Source organism: Agelaius tricolor, unplaced genomic scaffold (genome assembly GCF_023055355.1).
Source record: "Agelaius tricolor isolate 1412-34295 unplaced genomic scaffold, bAgeTri1.0.p SCAF_13, whole genome shotgun sequence".
Taxonomy (NCBI): domain Eukaryota; kingdom Metazoa; phylum Chordata; class Aves; order Passeriformes; family Icteridae; genus Agelaius; species Agelaius tricolor.
In genome coordinates, this window is record NW_027269273.1 from 16,168,152 (window position 1) to 16,193,238 (window position 25,087).

General features: G+C 36.5%; 1 protein-coding gene across 2 annotated transcripts in view; it reads right to left on the minus strand.

Annotated features, from left to right (window-relative positions):
• Positions 1–25,087, minus strand: part of ADK (adenosine kinase) — a 269,519-nt gene that overhangs the window by 82,192 nt on the left and 162,240 nt on the right. The window lies entirely within an intron of this gene.

Here is a 25,087-nt window from a genome sequence, read left to right on the forward strand (position 1 = left end):
GTTAAGTTTCCTACATTCTGCACTCAAAGAGGGCTTGAAGCCACACATTTGGGCACAAGAGGCATCCCTCAGCTCTGCTCTGCCATCAGCCTCATCTGCTGCAGCCTAGCAAAAGGACCAGGGCTTGGCAAGAGTGAGGCTGAGCACACGGCAGTCCCTGAGCTGGAGAGGAACCACAGGTACCTGCTCCAGACCAAAGGACTTGCACAAGGCTGCCAGGTGCTCTCCCAGCCAGAACAGTCTGAAAGACTTTTGTATTCCAGCCTCTGAACTGCCTGAGCATGGATGGGGTGCAGCCCATGTACTACCCACTGTGAGACATGGCAATGAAATCATCTTCCTCAGAACAGGAATCAGAAGAAATCTTCTTGGAATGACAGAGCAAAAACTCTTCATCTGCCTTAGTACTTATGTGAGCTTAAAAGAGCAGGGAGCAATTTAAAAACTACCTTTAACATTGAAACATCTGAGTACATTACTTGGGATGTGCAAGACTGTCAAGTTAGCAGATTTATCGACCCCTTACCTCTCCCATCTCTCAGTTTTGAGCATTTATATTTGTATCCGGTTCCTGCTTGAAAATATTGTTAAATTATTTTCCTTACTGAACTGTGAAAGAATAGTCATGATGATGCAGATAATAAAATACTCACAGTATGGGGAAAAAACCCTTCAGAAATAATTAACAAACCCCTACAAATTAAATAATCAACATGACCTTTACTAATAAAAGTTCTTGTGGCTTTAAAGTAGCATTTTACTTTCTCTAGAAAGGACAAAAGCTCTTTGTAACTATCCACTTGGGAAATGTTCAGTCTGTAAATTAGTGAAATAGATTAATGTTATTTTAATCTATGTACCTGTTCTTCCTGTAAAAGGTAATTTAGAATTTAGAAAAGTATGTAGACCTAGTATCAATTGCATTTTTGAATTATATTTTATCTCAGTGATAAATTTTATCTCAGTGATCAGCAAGCAGTTACTTAATGAAACAAAACCCGCTGCTTTTTGTCCAGTTCCTACTGGAGACAGTTGTTTTAAATCAGGAAGCAAGGACAGCAAGAATGCAACAATTTCTCTGAGTAATTGTTTTGGCTTGTTCCTGTATGCCTTGTTTATTTTTATGAAAGTATTGCTTTATAACTGGAAAATGACTCAGCCATAAACTATTGTTTTATCATTCTGAGTGGCCAGTGTTTCTGTTTTTGATAAAAGCCAAGTTTCAAACAGTTTTCAGGAACATAGGAAAAAACCTAACTGTCAGTAAATGTGCTTATATTGACCATGACATTTTCCTCTATGATGGTGCCAGCATGTCAGAAGGAGAGGATTGCTTTCAGACTTGAACAACTTCTCTGTTGCTGAAGTGAACTCTCATTATTGCCATATTTGTATCTATCAGTAGCAGAAAACCTTCAATATCTGACATTGCATGCTAAAGAAAACAATTATTTTATGCATATATTACCAATCTATTTTTAATTTTAATCAGTTTGAAAATGTTTTTCAATCCTGTTTACTACTGTTTAAATTTGGCACTCTCCAGGAGTTGTTTTAAGCCACGCTAAGGACAAAATAATGGTGTGACTTTACTTAGGAGAAGTGTACTCACAGTGTAGATGTGAACTTTAACAATGAGGTGTAACTCATGTGCCAGAGAGCAGTAATATACCTACTTCTGGCATAGAGAAACGTCATCCCAAATAAATAAATTCTCCTATTTCCCTGAAAAGTACTAAGTTAATTAAGATCTAAATTCATCTTGCCAAAATGAGTTTAAGAATTTGGTTTGACAATGCTCCCTTAAGTTGGCCCCTCTGTGAAAAAGCAAAAACACCTCCCAGATATGCTCTCTCAAATTCAGCACATACTTTTACATGAGTTTATTAAACTCGGGGAGTGAGATGTATACATTTAATTATACTGAATTTTTAACAGAATTTTGGAGGAAGTACTTAACATCATCTGGGAGACAGGAGCCCAGAGATTTTATTACTTCAATTAATAATTCAACCTCTTTTGCCTCTGTTTACCCACTTGCAAAATAGTTATAATGATAAATGCACCTCCGTTGGCAGAACCAGTGGGAGGTTTAATTACTTAACATTACTGAAATGACTGAAATTTTGTGTTGAAAGGTATTATAGAGTATAGGGTATGAACATCAATAAAATATAAGCTGCAGATCAAGCAAGCTATGATAAAGAGCAAGCCACTTCATTTCTCCTAGTATCCCAGAACCACTTCACCACACTTTTTTTTTATTGAAAACCAATTTAATCCTTACTGAGAAAGCCATGCGTCTTAAAAAACTGTTAAATTGCTGATTAAAGAGAGAAACCATTTCTTTCACCTTTCATCCTTTTAAAATAACTGTTTATTAGGTTTTTCTAACTCGATTATTAATATGAGGATAATGTTGTGTTTAGACCAAAGAGCAGACTTGGACATACTTTTTATTATTTATTTTATTTTATTATTTATTATTATTTAATTAAACAATATCCAGAAGTCTAAAAATTGGCATCAATATTATTGATGATGTTTGGAACAATGAGATAACTGGTTTTCAATCTTAATTGCCAAAATTTTGAGCACCATCCCAGGATCCTCATCCCGGCAAATAAACACTTGAGGAAGCACAGAATAAGGTATGGTTAATTTAGGCCCTCGATGATAGTGCAACATTTGCTTTTTTGTATATGGTTAGTTCCATTAATATAATGTGGCATCTCATAAATTATGTAAACATCAACCATATGTTGAATTCATTCAAGTTTGGTGTGTACATAATATTTACAGTATATTAGTAAATTGAGAGAATCTATGTAACTACAAATGCATAGAGAATTTCTAATTCTCTAGACAGTTATTCCTCAGTTTGAAAGCTCTCTAAGTAAATACTTTAAACAAGACCATTTCTTGCTTATTAAAATAGCCTTGGACAAGAAGAGAACAAATAGAAGTATTTGCTTAATTAAATGTGCTTATATCAGCACAATGGTCTGTTTCATGAATACAGGTTAACACTCAGAGTGAAACAATGACTGATATTAGATAATCACTACTGACTGACTGGGAGTCAAAAGGAAAAAAAAAAAGTCTCACCAAGCTCTTGCTCTATACTGGCATATAACTGCTATACCTGTGGCCTCTCTAATGATCCCCAGGTGATGCAGAGGAATGCAACAGTCCCACAACATAAACAAACATGAGAATGAGTCCAGTGCCCTGGACAATAAATCCATCTTACAGATTTCCCTGTCAAGAATGTGGTCATGTTACAAAATGTTTCACTGAAATTCAGATTTGAAAGCAGATACAAAATAATAAAATATAGGTATCTTTCTCCCTAAGCACTCGAATCCTGAAACACTTCAGCAGAAACCTTTCTTCCCTCCCCCAGCTACCTTTGAGATCTTGTAATTTATAAGAACATAGCAGCATGGGGATTAAATATTAATCAAAGTCATTACCATCATCGTTAGAACATATTTCAAGAGCCCCACAGAAAGAGCATATTATTTCACTAATAAAGATGGTATCATCAGAAATATGTAGCATGGTAGGTATGAAGAGGAAAAAAGAAATGATCAAGTGGTAACTCAAAAGATTTCTGAAGCTTATAGCACTATTCAAATGCGAACTCATCCTTTAACTGAGTCTGTTTAAACAAGGCAGACTCACCATGGGCAAAACTGAGCTCTATATAGAACCAGAGAAGCCCACAGTATATTTAAAATAAGTAACTTTGCTGAAGGAAAAAACCCACCTATGCTAATAAAATAAATTTTTTTTAAAAGAGGGACCCAAACTCCGTCAATATATTAGTGAAATTCTGGAGCAGCTTCAGTGGAGATCTGAATTCATTTGGTGTGCAATGGGGCTTTCCAAAGCACAACCAGGGCACCTGAAACCAACACTGCTCACAGGATGACTTATTCTTTGCATCAAAGAAATTACCAGCCTTATGAAATAGTACGACTTCCATTATTTGCAAATTAAGGTGTAAATGATTAATAAAACAAATACCTCTCCCAGCCCCAAGGTACTCCCTAGCTGATTTTATAGGGCCTACATATTACTTTCATGTTTAAGCACCACTCTTGCATAGAATTAAGTGCATAGTGCAACAAAAAGCTCAGAAGTACTAAAAACATAATTGGCATAATAATAATACAGGATATATTTTTTTCATTTTCTGGCTTACCAAGTCGTGAGAAAGTGAGTTAAATATTTCTTTCAAGTATCACTCTTCTCACAATTCTATCCTCCAAACCACAGGTCCAACAAAATGTCTTTCACAGCAAATATAACATTTAATATGAACATGCAATTAGGTCCTAATCAGTTGGATTAATTACCACATCAGGGTTTACAATAAAACATTTATTGCCCACACTTGCACACATTAAAATTAATTATTTAAAAGAACATTAATGTTATTGCTTGGCCTTTTAATTTTCATTATAGAAAGACTCTTACATGGCTTTGTTTCTGAACACAAGAAAATGAGGGTCAGGATCTATGCTAATTCTAATAATTATTAATATAGTTGAAATGTGGACAGATGCTAAGCTCTAAACAGAGATACCTTCACTTAATTTAGGCAATAATAACTGGCTATAGAATATTTTGAATACAATGAGCTATGTAAGTGTTTTGCATTAATTATTACAGCTTGAATAAGTACTTCCTTCAAATTCCAAGGGTGAGGGGGAAATACCCTTAATTATTAGCTTTTTAGAGCCAAATAATACTTACATTAAGTTTCTATTTCTAATGAACTTATGAGTTCATACCTCAGAAACCTACTTTTAATAGCAGGACCACTACTGTAACCAGGGAGAATAGAGTAAGCCTTTTACTTCCAGATCTTATAACCTCAGGGGAAACTTCCCTGCTAAGACATTATTTTCTGCAAAGACATTATTTTTTGTAATGTCATATCATTGGGGGAGTAAGAGACTTTAGTAGGGGCTTCACTTTGCACTGCTATTCAAGATGCTTGAATACCCTAAGTAGGTTTTAATTTTCTACTGAATATTTTCCATGCCTCTCTACCTGAAACTGACTCCACTCCTATCACATTATTTGCCCACCTTCAGAGAAAATCACACTCCAGATACATGAAATGTGATAGAACAAACTTTTTTTCCCAATATAACTAAAAATGCAATTTTTAACAGAAGTTTTAGATCAATAAGAGATGGTCAGCCTATAACAGACAATGAACCTTTCTTGATGCAGAATATCAGTGAGATTCCAAGTCAAATGATTCTGAGAACAGGAAGCCCCTGAAACTTAGTGAGCAAATAGCTGTCACCCTAAGAATGGGTGACAACACCCCCTTGGCAGGATAAGGCAGCCAGGGAGCTTCTCAGCCTTCAGGAATAGGGACCCCAGCTCATGGGACCAGGGGCCTTCTGTGCCTGCTCTGCTGTGTTTAGCACCAAACTCCCACCTGAGGGTGGGCTCAGGGAACACTGACTGAGGCTGCTCAGACAGGCAACACAATGTGATTTTTCATAGTAGGATTTTGTGCTACTGATTTCAAAAATACTGTGCAATGTTACATACTTCTTTTGAAACAGTAGAAACACATGGGCACTACTTTTTAATGTATGGCAAAAAATGGATTTTGTAAACTGCCCTGTAAATGAGAATTTATAGATCCAAATCAATTTACAACAGTGCAGAACACAACCAGCAATGAAGAAAACCACTGCTAACTAGTAATTTAAGTCTCCAAAACTTTTACTTTATGGAAACAAGGTTACATTCAAGGAGATACTTCCAACATGGAAATTCTAGTTTTAGAAATCAGACCTAACCTCCTGAACCAATGTCTCTTCTTGCACAAATTAGTTTGTGTGGTTTAATTCAATTGGTTTCTTTCTGCAATGTTGAAATGCATAGGAAAAAAGAAGAGTTCATGTTCTTAAAAATGGTATTAAAAATCATATAAATCAAACTGCTTTTGAAACTCAGGTGAGTTTTATAATATTCAAAGAAATTTCACACGGAGAAAGAATTTTCATGATAGGGATCAAACATTAGAACATCCTTGGAAGTATTCAAAATGACTGAACACAAAGCAACTGAAAACTTCAGATTTGCTCTAGCAAATCTCTAGGGGTCCCTTGAAACATGAATTACTGTAAAAATCTATGATATACTAGATCTGTGAATATTTGAAAAGGATGGACAAAAAAATATGTGGACAAACAGTCTCCAATGTTCTATCAGCTTCTAAAAAAGAATCTCAAAGCAGAGCATCCCAGGGGGTCCCCTAACAATCAGAAATTAGCTATTTTACCCTGAAACAAACACCACAAAATGTATGCACTTTGCAAACAAACCACGTAGATGCATTAGAACACCTTAGAGTTTGAGATCCTTCTGCAGCCCTTCCTCTTCACATGGAGCATCTCTGAATTCCAAATTACAAAGTCAATGTGATCTTAATAATGCCTACAACCCTATATGTAGATAGTCCTTTGAACAGGAATGAGCTCTGTTACAGAATATTAATCAGAATATTAATTATGAAAAAATGTTCCCTCTTCTTTTTTACCCTTTGCTTGAATCTTTGCCCATTCAATTTGTGTCCCTGAAAACAGAGAAAATAAGAAAAATAGACACTAAAGCTATCATAATGTATTTAACAGTGTTAACTTGTGTGCTAATTTATACACTATAACCACGATTTCTGGATTAGACTATCACTGAATAACTTTGACATATTTGAGGCACATAGCTAAGACAAATGAAAAAGCACTCCTTTTAAAATCAGCAGTTGAACTCATGTTTCAGTGCTTTTATAAGAAAATGAAGATGGGATCTCTCAAAATCACCTACTTAGTTCAGAGAGTTTTTAAATCCCTTCCTAATGCTAGATAAACAGAATTTCAACTTTTTAACCAGCCAAACAAAAACATTTTGAAACTATGTAACAGAATAACCTCATTTTAGGGAATAAAATTATCGGGCCATGTCAAAGTAAAATGCAGCATGCATTCTTAAAACATGGAAAGTGTCTGTCTCAAGTTTTTGATGTACTTTTATGCATCTGTATCAATGATATGCCTTCATTTACATAAAAGTCAGATGATTGGTACTTACTGGAGCTTGCTCTCTCTTCAGAACAGCTAACTATGGAAATGAAGGATTTCCTTTTTACTCCTGTCCCTACAATGCCTCCTCATCAACATCTCTAGTCCAACCCAGTCATGAATGTAGTAAGAAAGCCAAGCTAGCAGAGTGCTATCAAACACTTCTGTAAATAATAAGAAACAGAAGCGATGATGGCACCTTGAAACCAGCGCTCAGCAGCCATAGATAAATTCTTTACATTTCTTCAGTTTTCTGATGTTTAGAGGTCTACTTTTCTTCAGTAAAGGCAGTTGAGACACAAATCAGCCATTTTTACAAAATTTTGCCCTGGAGAGCAGTATCTATATGATACTATTTATGACATCTTCTGCAGAACAAAATTAAGCTTAAGAAGTTTCCTTCTGAAACAGATGTTCAGAACTGGTACAAATCACAGAAAAACTTATTACAACAGTCACTTTACCCATAGCAACAATCACTGCTAACCAAAGGGTTAAGCAGTTGGCAATGACATGAACAACAGAAAAAATTATTTGACAATATTCCACCCTCATTCCAATTTCTACCAAAGCATCAATTGTAATTATAAATTTTCACCAAAGATGTCAGATTCTTATGTTAATCTCTGCACAATCTGACATTGCCATTCTTCCACTTGTATAGATGTGAACAGTTATCATTTTGTTTGTATGTCACCACAGACAACATAATCAATAGTTTTCATATCTTTCTGTTCATACTTTTTGTTAAAATGAATTTCTTGAGTGCTGCTTACTTTTGTTCCACTATGAAACTTGTTACTGCTTGAATAGAGAGTACTTAATCTCAACAATAAACATTATAATGTATGATGGAGCAGTCAAGTGAAAAAAAAAGTTTCAACATTTTTTTTCAGTCCCCATTTTAACACAGTCTGTCCTTATCAAATTAATATCTAACAACAGTGACACAAATGGAACACAATGGATGGCTTTGTTCACTTTATTTGTACTAATCTGAAGCACAAACTGCCTTTCACTTTTTTTCCTTTTATGCTCCGTAATTCTGTAGTATGGAAATCTTATTTCATGAAACTCAAAGCAAAAAATTTCAACTGGAAGTAAATGGTTTCTAAAATATGACATGTCTGGATCAATGATTTAAAGAAGATCCACAAACAGATGGATTGTTTGTTTATTGTTCCCATATGCAAAGAGCCACCAGGAAGGCTGGAGAGCTATTCTTTCTGACCTGTCACTCAGGTGAAAGAACCATGCAGGCACATTCAGCTCTTCCTGCAGTTCTACAGCAGAACTCCCTCACCTCTGAGCTGTCAGCACAGTTGCTTTGTAAAAGACACAGACACTGACAGATTTTCATAACAGTTGCAAATGACACTTATTGAAAAATTGTTCATCATAGGATAGTGGCTCCCATGCCGGTAAACTTAATCCTTACTGTGCTGATCCATTTACCTATTCTTCATGGATGCTACTTTACAAAAAGGTAATTTTTTAAATCAGGCACCAGAGACACAAACTGAAATGCAAAGACGATAATAAATTCATGCTGGCATAGGCTTTACTTCAGCTTTCACAAATGAGCACCACTGTACCAATGGTGACACTGGTCTGGACTTTATGTTTGCTGAACTTGAGTTTGGAAGCTGACTTTCTTCATATGCTTCCCTTCCAGGCACCAAAAGAGACCAAACTGCTCCAATAGAAAGAGCTTCCTTTGTATATAATGACTTAGCTAAGGTTTGAGGCTCTAGCTTCACCAAATGAGTACTTTAGACACTTAATACCCAACAAAGAATGTCCAAATCTTCTATTGCCAGCACTCAACTGATTTTATCCACTGTGAACTAGAACAAGTTAAGAATTCATCCACACCTTACCAGTTTACAACTGACACATATAAATAATAGAATATGCTTATATCACCTAACTGCTAGGTTTAGCCAGAGGTAATTAATTACTGTTAGAAACTGCAGGCCTGGCCTTGTCTAGAAGCAGAGAAATTACGAGTTCCCCTTGAATAAGAGCCTCAGGCCTGTGAAGCTTATGCACTTAACTTTGTAAATCCAACAGGACTCAAGTCTAAGCCTAATGTACATCCATAACCTTAGAGTAATAATACTTCAGGCTGCTGAAACAGCAGACTTCAGAGAACAGTTTGCAGCACAGCAGTACTTCTGTATATTTGTAATAATCTCTGAAGTGTCTTCTGACCCTATTTACTCCTGACAAACTGCATTCATACACACAGGAGTTGCAGAATTCTTCCTGTGAACTTGCTTTTCTAGCAATTTGCCCTCCACAACAATTTCGTCTTCTCATGTACCCTGCCATATCCCTGACCACTCTAATCCTGGAGCAAAGAAACTTTAGAATATTCACTGGTAATAATAGTCCTTGGAAAAGATTTATCAATTTCAAAACTCAGATACATTTTAGAATTCAGATATTTAACACCACTGATGCTTACCAATTTTCCACAATTACCACCATAACCATTCTATGAGAACTCTATGCTGAGAAGAGGATTAAGATGACCAGGAGATGCTAGAAACTTTTATAAAACATCTTTTGAATGTCTGGCATTTTGACAGTGTAATACTTAGTCTGCTCTTCTGACTGTCTGCTACAAATTTGTATTTGTCTTTGGATATTCTTCTTATGGCAAAAGAGTCGGTTGTGAGGAGACATGTACCTTGGTTTTACTGCAGTGAATTACACATCTATTCAGAGATCATGCTCTCCCAAATGAACATCCAAGCCTGCTAAAAAAGTCTGCCAACATACTGTGAAGATCTGGGAAATGGCACACACTCACAAATGCCAGATGTAATTCTGCCCACAAGAAAAGTCAGATGGATTCCTCCAATAAATTCCTACTTCTTTTGTCTGCCTCTTGGTTGATATATGATACCACTGCAGATGTATCCAATTTTATTAAAATTTGTCCCATCAGCTCTACTCCAAAAGGAGAATTTTCAGATTTACCCTGGGCTTGTGCACATTTGTTACAAGTTGTTTTTAAGCTGAAACCCAAGTGTTAAGCTTTATTCCATTTAGTTTAACAAGGTCCATATCTACACAGGCAGTCTTCTGTGTTTGTGGGTGTGAAAAACAACTGTATTTTTCTAAGACTGCTTGGATATTTGAGCTCCCATCTCAGTAAATCTTTCAGCTAGCCCTGAAACTGGAATTATTCTGTTGAATTTGGCTAAATTTGAAAATCTTCATAAATAGTGGAGTTCAAGCTACAATACATCCCACAGCACTACATGCAAGCCACAAGATCTCCCCACCGCTAGCTCTTCAAATCCTAGCAGAAGCTTCACTAAAGAACTAAACTGGAGAATAAAAGTTTTTAGTGTTTAAAAATTAATGTTGAAATCTTTTCTTTAATGAGTGGCTAATAAAGTATTTCACTATGGAGATACTGGTAAATCTGTAATTACAGATATCATTCAATTCTCCAGTTCCAAAGACACCCCTAATGTTAATGAGCAGACAGGAAATTCACACAGTTGAAAGCCAAAACAGTTGTCTATGGCCTTTGCTCAATTTGACATTAATAAAACTGTGAACTACTCTAAAAACCTCATGTTCGAAAAATCACCACATACTAGAAAAGTATTCAAGAGAAAGTTAAATAGAGTGGCAATTCAAAGTAATTTTGAAAAGGCTTTTTGAGTGAATATTTACTAAAATTTAAGCACAATAATTTACAAGCAATCATATACACTGGAGAACAACTGCATTTGCTACAAATTCAAGGCTTTCCTAAGAGGGAACACTGAGGAAGCCGGGTCAAAATTTTTTGAATTGGGAAGTATTAAGACTTGATATTGAGCTAACATTGTAACATCTTGCACTGAATTACACATATGTTTAAATATGTGAATTGATGAAATACCTCCACATAAATAACTCCCTCCTTCCTCTACCCCCCCAAAATACAGCTACACAAATACACCGCTTGTTCAGCACTGCTTTATATACAGAAACTAAGCTTTTCATTCAACTGGTCTTTCTGTAGTATTACTACCCCTTAGAAAAGCTTGTGTTTTGTTTCTAAAAATGACATTTTTGGCATTATGCCCACATTGCTTAGGATTCTGAAGATATTGTCCACAGTCATCCTCCCACTTCCAGTCATTCATTTTGCAACTAGTGTTTGCAGAGACTGATGATCTCCAAAGTCCCTTGTGATAAGATTTTGTATTCCACTTTCTTTTTTCACCACTGAGGGTAGTAAGTTCTATTCTATTCACATTTAAAGGAGCACAGAGTGTAAAAGTTAGTGATGCCCATGGGAAGAGACTTTTCTGTTTGGGACAAAGAAGAGATTAATACTGTGTGAGAAACAGGGAGATAAATTTTAACACAAGTGTGAAAATGAATTGGGGTTACCATTTTTGTCACTGTGGGGTCACATCTGGCCTTGTGATGGATGAGTCAGTCTGTGTATGAAATTAATATACACAAAAAACTTTATTAATGAAAGTACTAATTACCCCAAGATGATAACACACCTTGGATCTAAATCAGATACTGCTCAAGAGCATAGTGGGGATAACTAAGTATTGTTACATGAGTGCCTTTCTCACATGAGAAAAATACAGTAAAGATTCTATACATTTCAGTTCTTGCAGAAAACCATCTAAAAGCATATTGGGGCTTCCTGTAGAAACAGAAAATCTCTGAAAGGGGCCTTTAAAGTTGGCAAAATCAGTAAATTTAATCTATCCACTTTCTTCTGACCTTTAAACCTGACCTGAAAAAAGTGTTCGGCAACATAAATTTGATCTCTAAAGGCTGCTGCAGATCTCATTTTCTGCTGTTTTTCCATTAGGCATTTATGGGACTGGCTGGTGTTACAGGGGACTAGTAAAATGTCGAAGTAATCCTGCAGTTCCTGTGTATGAATTCAGCTTTTCCCAGTGAGATGACAACATTTTTTTTGTCTGCCAGGGTTTTTTCAGATACTGGAGAATAAGATTAATACCATAGGTGTGATGCTATTTTTTTTTTTTTTCATTTGGTAACACTAACCAGATCTAGCAGTTCAAGTGTTGAAACAAAAGAATTCTTTCCTGAGCCAATAAGGTGGCTTGGTGCACATCTGCACTAATTGAAATCACAGCAAGGCTTTTCAGGATAGGAATTGTATCCAAAGCATACAGAGGATTTGAAGATCTTGGTTTTGTGTTTGTACATTCTCACAAGTGCAGAGGAAAGCAGCTGCTTCTATTTATGAACTGTGCTGACACATGTGCCTCAACATACCAGTGACATAATGTGCAACTTAGCAAGCTAAAGACTGGCCAACTGTTTTAACAAGGAAAAGGAAAGGGCAGGTATAGAAGGCAAGACAATAGAAAAGAATTTATAATAAAGACATCTAATTTTCAAGTAGCACATTCTATAATTTATGCTATAATTTTCAAGGATTAGAGCTAGAGGATGAAAATAACAGGTTAATACATCATCCTGCCCTTTCATCCACCGATGGCCCTTGACTTCCAAGTTCCCTTCTCCCATCTTTTTGGCTATTGCACTTTTTCCATAATACAGCCACCAACCCCCAACCCAAATTCACTTTCCACTTCTTTTATGCTACAGTAAATTTTGAGGTAAATTCTTCTTCCTGAAGTGTTGTTTTTCTCTTGACTTTGCTAACCTTTCCCTTTTAGATGCTCTTACCTAACAACTCCTTCAGTACCTCTTTTGCAAGATCCCCTTCTACAGTACTGAACATGGTTCTGCAGGTGGGTTTAACATATCCTCTGCCTGCCTCCTGTTTTGAGGTAATCATCACCAAACACATTTCAGCTGACAGCAGAAGGACCTTTATTTCTTCTCCCTTCTGTTTTTGTCATGCCTTACTCTGTCCAAGCTGAGATCCCTATTTTCAAACCACATTCTCAAGTATTTTTTTATGTTGCCACTTGAATTCTTTTAAAAGTTGCTGCAGAAAATTTTACTTACTTACTAGTCGCACAGCTTAAATTGAGCAGACATCACCTTATTCCAACTGTGTTTGAAAATGAAATACAAATAATTTTCCATTCATCACCTTCCTGAATTGAGTGAGTATTTGGGATTTGGCTTCTCTTCCAGCTTTGATACCCATCTTAAACCAGATTATCTCTGAGCATACACTGCTTGCTACTTCACTTGTGAAACAATCAGCTATCTTCTTTTACCCCATTCTGTCCCACAAGCAGGTGGACAGCTTCCTGTAAGCTTTGGCTTTCCAGGTCCACTATAAAGCTTTTAGCTCTGGAGATTCTGGGAATTCTGGAATACTCAGAACAACATCATTGCTATGTTCTTATTTTTATGTGCTGTCCCTACTGCACACTCTGCAACAGGAAATATTTCTCTGAGTAGCATCCCAGCAGGGCTTGGATCTGTCATTGGGCTCCAAGGCACTACAACAATAGGATGAAAAAAGAATAAATCTGTGTGAAAGTTTATAGAGAAAGTTCCTGAGACAGAGAGGAAAGAGCACAGTTTTGAGTGTGTTTTACCCCGTGCAAGTCACACAATACTGACCACTGTCAGTCCATATGCTGCAATCGTAGTAAAACAACAGAAGTAATGGAGGGGGGGACAGCTGCAATTCTTTTGTTCAACTGCAAAAGTAAAATCACTCATTATTGATTTAGTCCTGGAAAACCACAAAAGCATTTCTATACAATAATTAAATACTGCACAGCAGAGGGAGTTATACCAAAGACAGTTAGGATCCTGACATTATTACAAGAGAAGTAAAACTTAGTTCAATCAATGAATTTCAGTGTCAACAGAAGAAAATTAAGATTGTGATCACATACAGTCATAAGCGTTCCTTTTGGAAAAAAAATCATATAATTAAAGGTGCTAGTTTCCACATCAAATTCCACTTTGGATGTGGTTAAATTCCAGCTTGGTTAAGTATTTCCTGTCTATTTAATTTCATCCTGTAGATCCAGCTGCACATAGTTATTCCACACTTCCTGTTCTAAACTATCACACAGTGCCATTGTGAGTTACTGAGCAGCTTCATTCTTTTTGATTCTTTATATGATGTATCAATTACATCATCTAGAAAGTGCTTTGAGACTCTCTGAGTAGTCACCAGAGATGTCAGGTTGTATCCTTAGCAAACAACATGTAGTGCAAACTTTCAAAAACCCCAACTTTGAAAAGGCAGTATAAGTAAAGTAGAAATTGTTAGATTATGGCAAATTATGCAGAGTAACCAAAAAATAAAAGCCAAATAAAAATTAATTCCAGACCGAGTTTTCAGAAAAGTTACCTCAATTTCATCATGAAGATGCTGCAGTTTCTACAATAGTATTAGAAGGAAAAAAAAGGAAGGAGATTTAGAAGTAATTATACAAAACTAAAAAACTGATAACTGTATTTTTCTGTATTTCCTCTTTATCACTTTTTTAGATTATATAAGAAGTACATGACAAAACACAAGTAGGCCCTGTCAATCACTCAGTAATACCCTAGCATTCTTACCAGCTCACAAAGGACCAGAGAAGCTGAGTCCTCAGATAACACCTGGTCTAAGAGCCTTAAAAGCATTTAAAAATTCTGATCAATATATAAAACTGCACCATATATAAAAATACTGATCAATATATAAAACTGCACCAAAGGGAATCAGTTCACTTTTATGCTGTAGTAAGAAGTAGAAAGACCAGTTCTTGACTGTCCAGCTTCCACAGACTTGGTAAACTTGGGCTTACCAAGTTGCTGCTCTTTACAGTTTTTAATTTGGGATTCAGTCAAATAATCCAGTATCATTTGCTCATACTATTCTTCTATTTCCCCCATAAGTCAGGACAACTAAGGCCCCTCTGAACGGAACTCAGAAACCAGGACCCTTTGACAAGCAAAGTGGCACAATCCATCCTTTAAAACCTTACATGGTTATTTGTGTGTGAAGGAAAAAGAAACAGGGCTCTAGCCATGAACAGGAAACAGGGGCCCTCCAGCCAATGACCAGAATTACTGGTGATTCCAAGCATTCTCCACAGGTACCTCAAACATGCAGCACTCACTCAGTCACAGACACCAAGTCTGTGCATGGAACAAGAAAAACATTTTTGGAGGACATCACCTTAGATATCATCTCTAACCACACAACCTGCTGGTGGGCACATGACTCTTGTGAGGAAGTAAAAAGAGCATGAATATAACTTCAGCAGAATGCAGCTTCCTGATGTACCTGGACATCACTGCAAGAATTCTGCACAAATATTTTATATAAATAAAGACTAGTTGGTAGCAAACTTTTCCCCTTGTAACCAACACACAGGAGCATAGAACTTATTCTGGTTTCAGCCTACAATACTTATATAAGGTCTATCTACACATCATTGCCCTTTTCTCAAGAAAACTAATTATAACACCACTTTTCTATGACATTATAACAAACAGATTTCATCATTCAATGGTTTTAACCAAATTCATGTTCTTAAAAAAAGTCAGTGCTCACTATGTCTCTAAACCTAGACAAACACAAACAACATATGCTGCCTATGATACCACAAGGCATCAAACAGTTTGGATGTGGTAGCACTACTGGTGGAAAATCCACTTCCTACCAATGCCAGGGACAAGTAAGATGTTAGTAAGACTAATTAGTAGGACACATAAGAAAGACAAAGACTTGCTATGATTCCTTCAGCACATTTCAGACTAATGACCCACAATAGTGAAAGACCTATTGGTTTTACAATGCAGATCAATGCTTCTATGCAGTGAACAGCTTTTCTTGACTTCCACTATACAAATTACAAGTTGCTCTGGAGAAATGGTAACAGCACACTAAGTAAATGTAATTTCTCCTTTGTTTACACTTCTGTAAATCACAGTACTAGAATACCAATAAAGTTTCTCCACTCAAGTGAGGAGAAATGAAAGAACTTAATACCACATAAAGTTGCAAACATGGAAATACATGTCAGGGAATCCATGAATGTAAAAAAAATCCTGGACACATAGAGACACAACCTGGGAGACATCAGCTAAGCTATTTTCACATTCAACCTCAAATCAATTTTACTGCAACACACACATAATGTTTCACATTGGGATAACCTATAATAAAATTTACTTTATTCTTTCTAAGCGTATTTGCTGATGTAGGGAAACATGACCAAACAATGAGTCTCCATTTAGCAGTAGAAACACAGAAATTATATTTGCTTCTTTATTAAAATAACATGTGAAAGATGTATTACAGATTGAACTTCCTTTTGGAAACTTTAGCTGCCCTGGGAGACAACACAGCCTAAAATATTTCTTTACTAAGAATATCCATAATAGTTTTGGGAAGGTCTTAAAATAAAATTTAAAATATGCATGAAATATATGTTTTTCATGAGTTCTTTTTTTCCCTGTCTTTTCCTTATGAGCTCTAAACTGCCAATTTTAATGTTTTAATATTTAATTCAATTCACTTAGTCTTTTCACCCTTTGCCTTGTAGGACTTAGGAGAGAAAGGTTGAAAAGTTACAGAAAAGGGGAATTTATCTAATTAAATGGAAGTCTTTTAATGATGTTATGAAACCACTCAGAGCAATGTTTTAGATTTGCTCCTGCTGTTGTTTGAAGCTGTGGTGTTAAAAATGCCCTGGTTAGAGTTACAGACTGCTCTAAAAAACTGTGAGGAATTTATGTAGGATTTAAAACAGACACATGCTTTTAAAGTCGAGAACCTTCAAATACTACAGCTAATCCACACAATAATTCAACAACCAACCATGCTCAAATTCCTAACAGATACCATATGCAACCTGTAATAAAAACTGCATCAAGGTATTTCAAGCAATAGGATAATTTCATTTTCCACTTAAGAGCCCTATTTACTTTTAATTAACACAGTCTTATAAGGTGCATGAAAATTATTCCACCATTTTGCATACAACTCTTATACTGAAATGGTTCCTGAAGATATTTTACTTTCTAAAGAGATTGGGTTATTAAGTAGATTATTTTTGAGAAAATTACTGATCATTTATCTAAATATATTTGACAAACATACCACAACAATACCTTTTATTTTCTGTAACTAAAACAAAAAGATAGGACAAAGTGACACATCTGGTTCAGAAGTAGCAAAGGTATGTTAAAAAACAATAAGAAAAGCAACCTCCAGAGTTCAATGTCATGTATCCTGTAATGGAAAATGGTGCTTTGACAATATAGGAACACACTGTAAGGATACACTGAATTTAATGGTTTAGCCTTTACATTTTTCTATCTACTTTTTCATTCTAATATTCCCTCTCTCAACATCCTCCTCCTCCCCAAGGACTACACATCTTCTGGAATTGGACTTTCTCACAGGAATAACTGTGGTAATAAAGCTGAACCCAAATTCCTGTAGTAGTTAAAAAATGTACTTCATACAAATAACAGGATGTAATTCCTCTTTTGACTGTCTCTTTAGTTAAGCAATATATTTAGTTGGCTAAATAATTAGGCCATTGCTAAATGTGAAGATTTTTCAAATGTGAATCTAATTAGCCTAAGTAAAGAAGGTATTTCATGGGAAATTTTTTTTTGCCTTCAAGGAGATGATTCTACACTCAGTGAAATTGTGTCATCTTATTAACACTCAGCTTGTCTGGTATAGGTCCTGAATGATTTACTCCTGTACTCTGTTCCAAATTACAGATTCAGTTGTTCTTGAATACTAGCAATCTCTACTGAAGTTCTCAGGATTTCTATTAAAATGCTATACTTTGCAGAAGCAAAAATTTGACAGTGTGAGGATATTTTTTAAAAACCAGTAAAGAATTCTATTATGTCAAAAGAAAAATTTCTTTAAATAACTGAATTAATTGTTCATTACTACGATGGGAACTTGGTGCTCTTAACTGAGGAGGTTCAGCTTCAGATCAGTGAAGTCCATAACTGCTGACAGCCACAAGCTCCCAGAATTCCAGAAGACAGACACAGTTTTCCCCCTGTTTCCTTAAACATTTAAGGAATAGCTGACATCTATCAGATACCAGGTATTTGGCTAGATGGATTTTTGCCCTGGTCTACTCTGATGGAATTTGTTTTGCAGATATGAACAACTGGAAAGATTTTAATGTATCCTTGGGCATAGCAGCCTTTTACTCTATGAAGAAATTATAATTCAACACAGCACAGCTATTTAATAAACACAGCATGCACTAAACAAAGTATTTAAACTCTTCCATAAAACACCAAGAGCTCAGTGGTAATTCCTAAAGATGGCATAAATAACAACACAGCTATACAACTCCAGAGAGCAAAAAATCTTACACTGTCCACCTGAGGTAATCAGTATTTTGCAGCAATATAGATTTCCCCTTATGAGAGCATAGGGAAAAAAGAAACAAAATGAATACATACACCACGTGTCAAAAAATTATTTGTCCTGATAAAATCACTTTTATTTTAATTCACTTTATAACTAATTAAATGGCCTAAATTTTGGGTGCTCCCTACTTCTGCTTCTGACTGGCCACATTGAACAATTCACAAAGCTTTCTTTGGACTACACAGTATCATTTCCTAACACTTATACACACTTCAGCAACTTACTAGTGTTCACTAAGTGGAAGCAAGACCAGTCCATCTTCCAAAGTCTGGTGTTCACGTCTCTTACAGAAATTATTTGGGAGATAATGCTGTACTTCAGCTGTGACTTCCCTTAAAGAACTGCTTTTCAGAGTCCAAACAAGAATTAAACAATTCTTACTCTTACGAATTAAACATTTCAATAAAGTATTTCTAAATTATTGCTTAATTCTATGTTTGAAAGCTGTGTTTCTATGTATTTATAAGTTACTCAATAAAATGGTGCTTTGTCTTTTTTTTCTTCCTGAAGTTATTTTATGAACAGATGAAGGAAAAATGATCATAAAACAAAGTAATTTCTAAAAGCAAAATTATGGACTTCAACTGAAATGCTTTCCAAAGATTTTTAATTGCCCTAAATTTGTGAAAAACTACCCAGGAGATCAACAAATTCATATCAATGAACTGCATTATACTATTGAGAGAACCCTTGGCCTCAAGCCAGGGAGAACAAATAGAAAGGACCATTTTCACTTGGCTGCAAATTATCAAAAAGCTAAGAGAAAGCTATGCAGTTAAAGTGACATGTTTGTATGGTGGGAAAAAGATCAAATATTGATCGTCCAAGCTGAGGTAATTAGAGCAGTTGTCAAGGAGATGTGATGCATGTCGTTAGCCCTACAGAAATGCATCTTTGTTTTATATTGAGTGAATTAGCTGTTCAGCAGTTGGCAGCGATTTTTTCTTTTCTTTCTTTAAAAGGCCATACACCATTCAGTAGCAACATATTCCTGCAATCCAAATTTTTAAAAAATAAACATACACAAATACACATTAAAAGCTTCTTCTAAATACTGAAAGTTTTTCTACCTAGACTTTTGTGGCTATTTTGTCAAATGCACGTGTAAAACATATATCTTCCCATGCTTATACCAGGGTATCACCTCTAACTGTAAATGGAGAGAAAGACACATGGCGTGGAACTGAAATGCCTGCTGCTTTATTAGAACCCTTCCACCTCACCCTAGGCAGCAAGTCCTTGCAGATTAATGCCAGTCCACTGAGGACTGGAAGCACACACCACTATGGACACCAGAGAGACCCATCTGCTGGAGCTGGTGCCACCCATGCATTTCATTCAGCAGGGCAATGGTGCCCCTTCCCCAGCAGCGAGCCCACAGTGCTGAGATCTCAGTGCGCCTCCCCTCTCCTCCAGCAGCAGAGCCCCGGCTGGCAGCAGCACCTTCTGCCATGGCCCTGGGACACTCGTGCCAAGGAAGGTCAGAACAGAACATGGCACCTTCTAGAAACACATCACTCTGCAGGGTTACCAGACTCCCCACAAAGACATGGCCAAACCAACAGCTGCAGCTCTGCAAACTGGATTTATACATTTCAGTCATCAAACCTGTATCTATCAGCAGGGAAGATCATTATGGATAGGACACGTACCTTTGTGGCAACTGCATGTGTCTGGTGTAATCTCTTCAGACAAAGAAGTGTTGTTCCTGGTAGATATTTATTAAATATCTTCACTTACTAGACTAGTGGCAAAACACCCCAACACAATTCCCCCAAAATATCCCCAAATGACAAAAGGTGAGATGTACAAGATCTCAATTCACAACCATAAAATACCCCCAGGAAAAATATCCATCTGACACCTAACTGGGAACTTAATTTGCTATATCAGGGATTTCCCTTCAGTGTCATACAACTATTTAAGTGATTTTGTACTTCCAGTTATAAGACAGTTCTCAGTTGTGTATGGCTGTGTAAAACTTCCCACTTGGGTCAAGATTTGTCAGCGCTGGATGTCTTCTTTAAGCTAAAATAATAATCTTTCCAGGAAATGTTAAGCAGAGGACTTACTTGAAAAGGAAGGCATGAAGTAACTCTGACTTGAATTCAATTCTCCATAGGATGACAAACATGTGAGGACTATGTTTTATCTTAATGTGCTGCTAAAACATTTTTTTAAATAGTAAAGACTGAAAGAAACAAATTTGATCAAATCCAGCAAATTATTTTTCCAAAGAGAAAGTCACCTCTACAGTTCTATCTTGCAGACATTTCTCTCAAAAAAATCTGGTCTGGAAACCATTGGAATAGAGAGTACAGCAAACAGCCACTTCCCAGTAGAATACTGAACTAAGCCTCAAAGCCTTGTTTCCTTACTGTGATGAGCCAAGATTCTTATTTTTTAAATACTTATCACCATTTTCAAGCTTCAACAAGCACTAATGATAGATTTTCATACTGTTTTCAAGAATTCAAAAAATTGTTATAAAGAGGAAACAAAACACAGCTGCTCAATCCACCAATAAAAAAACTCTCAGCATATTAATATACAAAATGAAATCGCCTGTCTTTACTGCTTTGCCATGTCTTTAGTTTATTCCAAGTAATTCAATAAAAATAACTAGCTTTAACAGAAGCAGACCAGGTACTGGGGTTGATACTTTTTCCACAAGCCTCTGTTCTTATCAAGCAGAGCTGTACAGAATGCACAAACCTTTTGCTCCCTTTGGTCATTTACTCTTCCCTACACAGAATCAGATTCCTGGAATACCTATTTGCTGGAAAAGGAACACATTATCACCACCTAGCTAAAACACTATCCTTATAAAAGACAAACTAAAGCAAAATCTTGAGGCAAGTACGATATTTCATCAGTCTGGATGCTATGGGGTTCCATAACATGGCAATGCTTTATAAAGACCTACTAAGCAATCAGACATGAGTCTGAGAAACTGGCAGCCACTGGACTACACATTGTTAAGGAAACTTCCCTGTCTGACCATGCAGGAGCCCCTCTGGCAGACCTATCTGCATCACCCTTGCTAGCAGTGCAGGCCCTTCACAGCAGGAGGCTCCAGTGGGAGGCCCTGTTCATCCCCATCCACAGGCAGAGGAGGTTTCCTCACCAGCTGGATTCCCAGGCTTCCCCACAGCAGAGGCTCAGATGACCAAACCCTTCAAATAGTTTAATCTTGGTGCAATAACTAAATAACACAATAGCAGTTTGAGCTGGTCCCAAGAAGGGACCATGGACAAAGAACCATTGGGCTTTTACACAGTCCAAGCATGGGAAGGTCTGGGGTGCTCAGCTCCTGCCGTGTCCCTGAGTGACCGGTGGTCCCCTGGTTTGGACACAGCCCCCTGAGCCCTGCACAGTGCTGGCAGCTCACCACCTCTTGACTGGGCTCCCACCTAGAGCTCAACCTGCAGCTGCACCCTGAGCTACTAGCACTGAATGTGCTCCTTGACAACATCCTCCCTGATAAATACTTAAGTACCTATTTCACATTTGCATTCCTGTCATAGCCAAACTCAGAAAAGAGTCTTTGTTCTTTCTGCCATTAGAATTTGGTTGAAAACATGATGATACCCAAGTAAAAGCTATCCCTCAGATTGTGAAAATTGCCCAGAAGAAAAAGTTCTTGTTTAAATTGTTACAGAATTTTATTTCCTTACTGCATATAGAAGAAAAATGTATTTCTTATTTGTCATTAGAGTTATAACTTCCCTAGTTCATTCTAATGGAGCCTCAGATTTGATATTCCATGAAAACTGAAAGAAAAGCAACTCAAAAGGCCAAACCAACCAATAACCACTGAGCATAGCTCTGATATTCCAGTTTCTTGTATCACACACTTGGTCAATAGTTGTCACACATAACAGCACAATGATCCAGAGTAGTCTTGTCCTAAGACAACATTTTCACAGTCTATTGTAAAGTGATACTTATTCTTAAAGAGACACCAACATTGTCCAACAGGAGCAATATAGTGGTAAAAGAATCATGCCACTAAGACTATTTTATAGATACTGCCAGCTAAATGTTGAAAAATGCTGAATTTTTAATGTAACCAACTGCATATTTACTACCTTGATCAATAATTAAAGTATACTTGTCAGAATACATAAACAAGAAACGTGATTTCAAATACCTTCATTTATTATGTTTGTTTACTTGCTTCATCCAAAACCTGATCATATTTACTCATCACTGAAGCTAAGAGTTTCAACAGCACAGTAAATACCACACATTGTGTTTAGCATAATGAGACCTTTAGATGTGCACAGTATTTCTGTTTCAGTACCAGTGCTGAAATTAGGATTCTTCTTACAACATAAGTCAATTTTTTGGCCAACAAAAAATGTTGTTTCAAAAACAATCAGCTCTTTTATTTACTACAGGCACAAGGCAGCTGGCCTCTGAACAGGAACAAGAGAAGGGCAGAATTTTCCTCTTCATGTCCTGCTCACAACAGCAGACCTTTAATCTTATGTGCTGGAAACTGCATCAAGCTCACAAATCTCAGGAAGGAAAGCCCAGCAATGGGCCCTATCTCCATCTGCTTAACAGCAAGGACAGACAGCTCAATGGCTGCAGAAAAGAAATCATTAGGTGGCATGCACTGCCCTTTAGTGGTTGGAGAAATCCTCACCCATAAAGTACACAACTGTTAGGTTATCACTAAGCACCCTACTGTGCTTTTCTGAAAAAATTCCCTATATGTGCTCCCCAAACTTGCATTTCTCAACAGCATGAAAACCACTAGTCTCATTTCAATGTAACAAATACTTCAACAGGAAAGGATTTCAAGGGATAAGTCTAAATGTGCCATGGTTTCTGACTCATCCAATTGCAGAGCAGGATAATAAAGGAGTAGGCTTGAGAAGACAGGAAAAGAGAAAAGCTGAAATTAAGGAGAAATTTATTTATTCATCATTGTAACACTGGACACTCTCAAGGGCTTTTAAAAAATATACTGGTGTGTAAGATTTTAACTACTTCTGAAACTACTCTGGATGACCATCAGTATTACAAGGCATCCAAGTAGCTTTGAGAACTGAACCCTTAAATTTCTCTTTCAATTTACTGCTGTTTTTATTTAGCTAACTTCACATTTGTTTCCCACTCATGCCTTTAGATGGCCAGTGATGACTGTTATTTCACTTCAACAGAGTATGTAAAGCTTCAGAATTCTTCCACAGTTATTTTTTGTACCACCCACAGTTCCAGGATTGCAGGAAACAGCAGCATGAACTCTGAAAGACCTGATCTACTCTGACGGTCTACAGGTCAATGGTTGTCACAATTTCCTCTCGTTTTTGTGAGACATTGAAAGGTTTAATAAAAGTTTAAAGCTCATTTGAAGGAAACACTACCACATCTAGGCTAGTAAATTGGGAAATTAATTTAGTTTAATTTTCAGATCTTCTGTGAACTAGCTAGCCAGTCATGACTGTCATCTTCTCTGTGTGAACAATACTTCAAAAGTGTACTGAAATGTTCTAACAGAAGGGATATGTTTATTATCATGCACAGCAAATATTCAGGTCTGAAAATGAAGGCTTTTGCATTAGCTATCCAAGGAATTAGTCTCGAAGACTCCTGAATTTTTGTCTGAAGTCTTTACTTTGCACATGATAAATGAGTGAATGCCATCCTGTATTTTCCTCAAAGCTACAGTGAAATAATGTTTACTGTGAAAATCCCAGGTGCACATTCAGAATTACAGAAGATGACCTGTTGGCCCTGAAAATACCAAAAGTGCGGTATGTTGCAGACACAGAACATGAAACTGCTGCATCTTCCTGATGATTCTTGTATTTCAATAATGATTACTTAAGTCTCAGTACATTTCTTCTACCTATATCAACATGTAACCATTCAGCAATTCACAGAATACCACAAAGAGTGAAAAAAAGACAGAAGTGTATCACATGCAATTTTTGCTTGGGAAAAAAAAGGGCTGGAGAGAAGGGATGTGTGTGTCATTATAAGTCATGACTACACAGTAAATATTTGTTAATTATATTATTAGGATGGCATACAATTAAAAATATCCACTTTTCTAAAAAAATCATGTTATTTCTTATTGTTCAAATAGGAACAGATCAGTACTCAAAGTCCTGGCAAAAACATATCACACTTTCCCTGTGACCATGCAGACCATGGCATAAGTCCATAGTCCCTGTTAGGCAACTGCCACCTGATTTCTTTTGGTTTTTCAAAAGATTTTCCCATACTGTTACTACATGGTTATTTTACAGTTTTGAGTATAGAATTACCTTCTGTGGTAATTATTATGGATTTGGTAAAAAGGATATGCACTGAGAATCCAGTGGCAGTTGAAAATTCTGCAAGCTGTTCATTTAGTTACATGTCCTGCCAGGAAAACACCAAGTAATACAAAAGCCTTCAAACCAGTCTTGTATCCCATGTGACTGGAACACTAGAAAATGTTTTAACTTCATTATGAGAAATTAATGTTCTAAATCTACACTGTTCCACTGCCTTTCTTTCTTAGGTATCTAATGTATGTTACCAAAATGAAAGGCAGTTTTTAGTATTCTCCCAAAGAAAGAAGATGCATGTCCTGTTTACAAAGGGGAAAAAATTACAC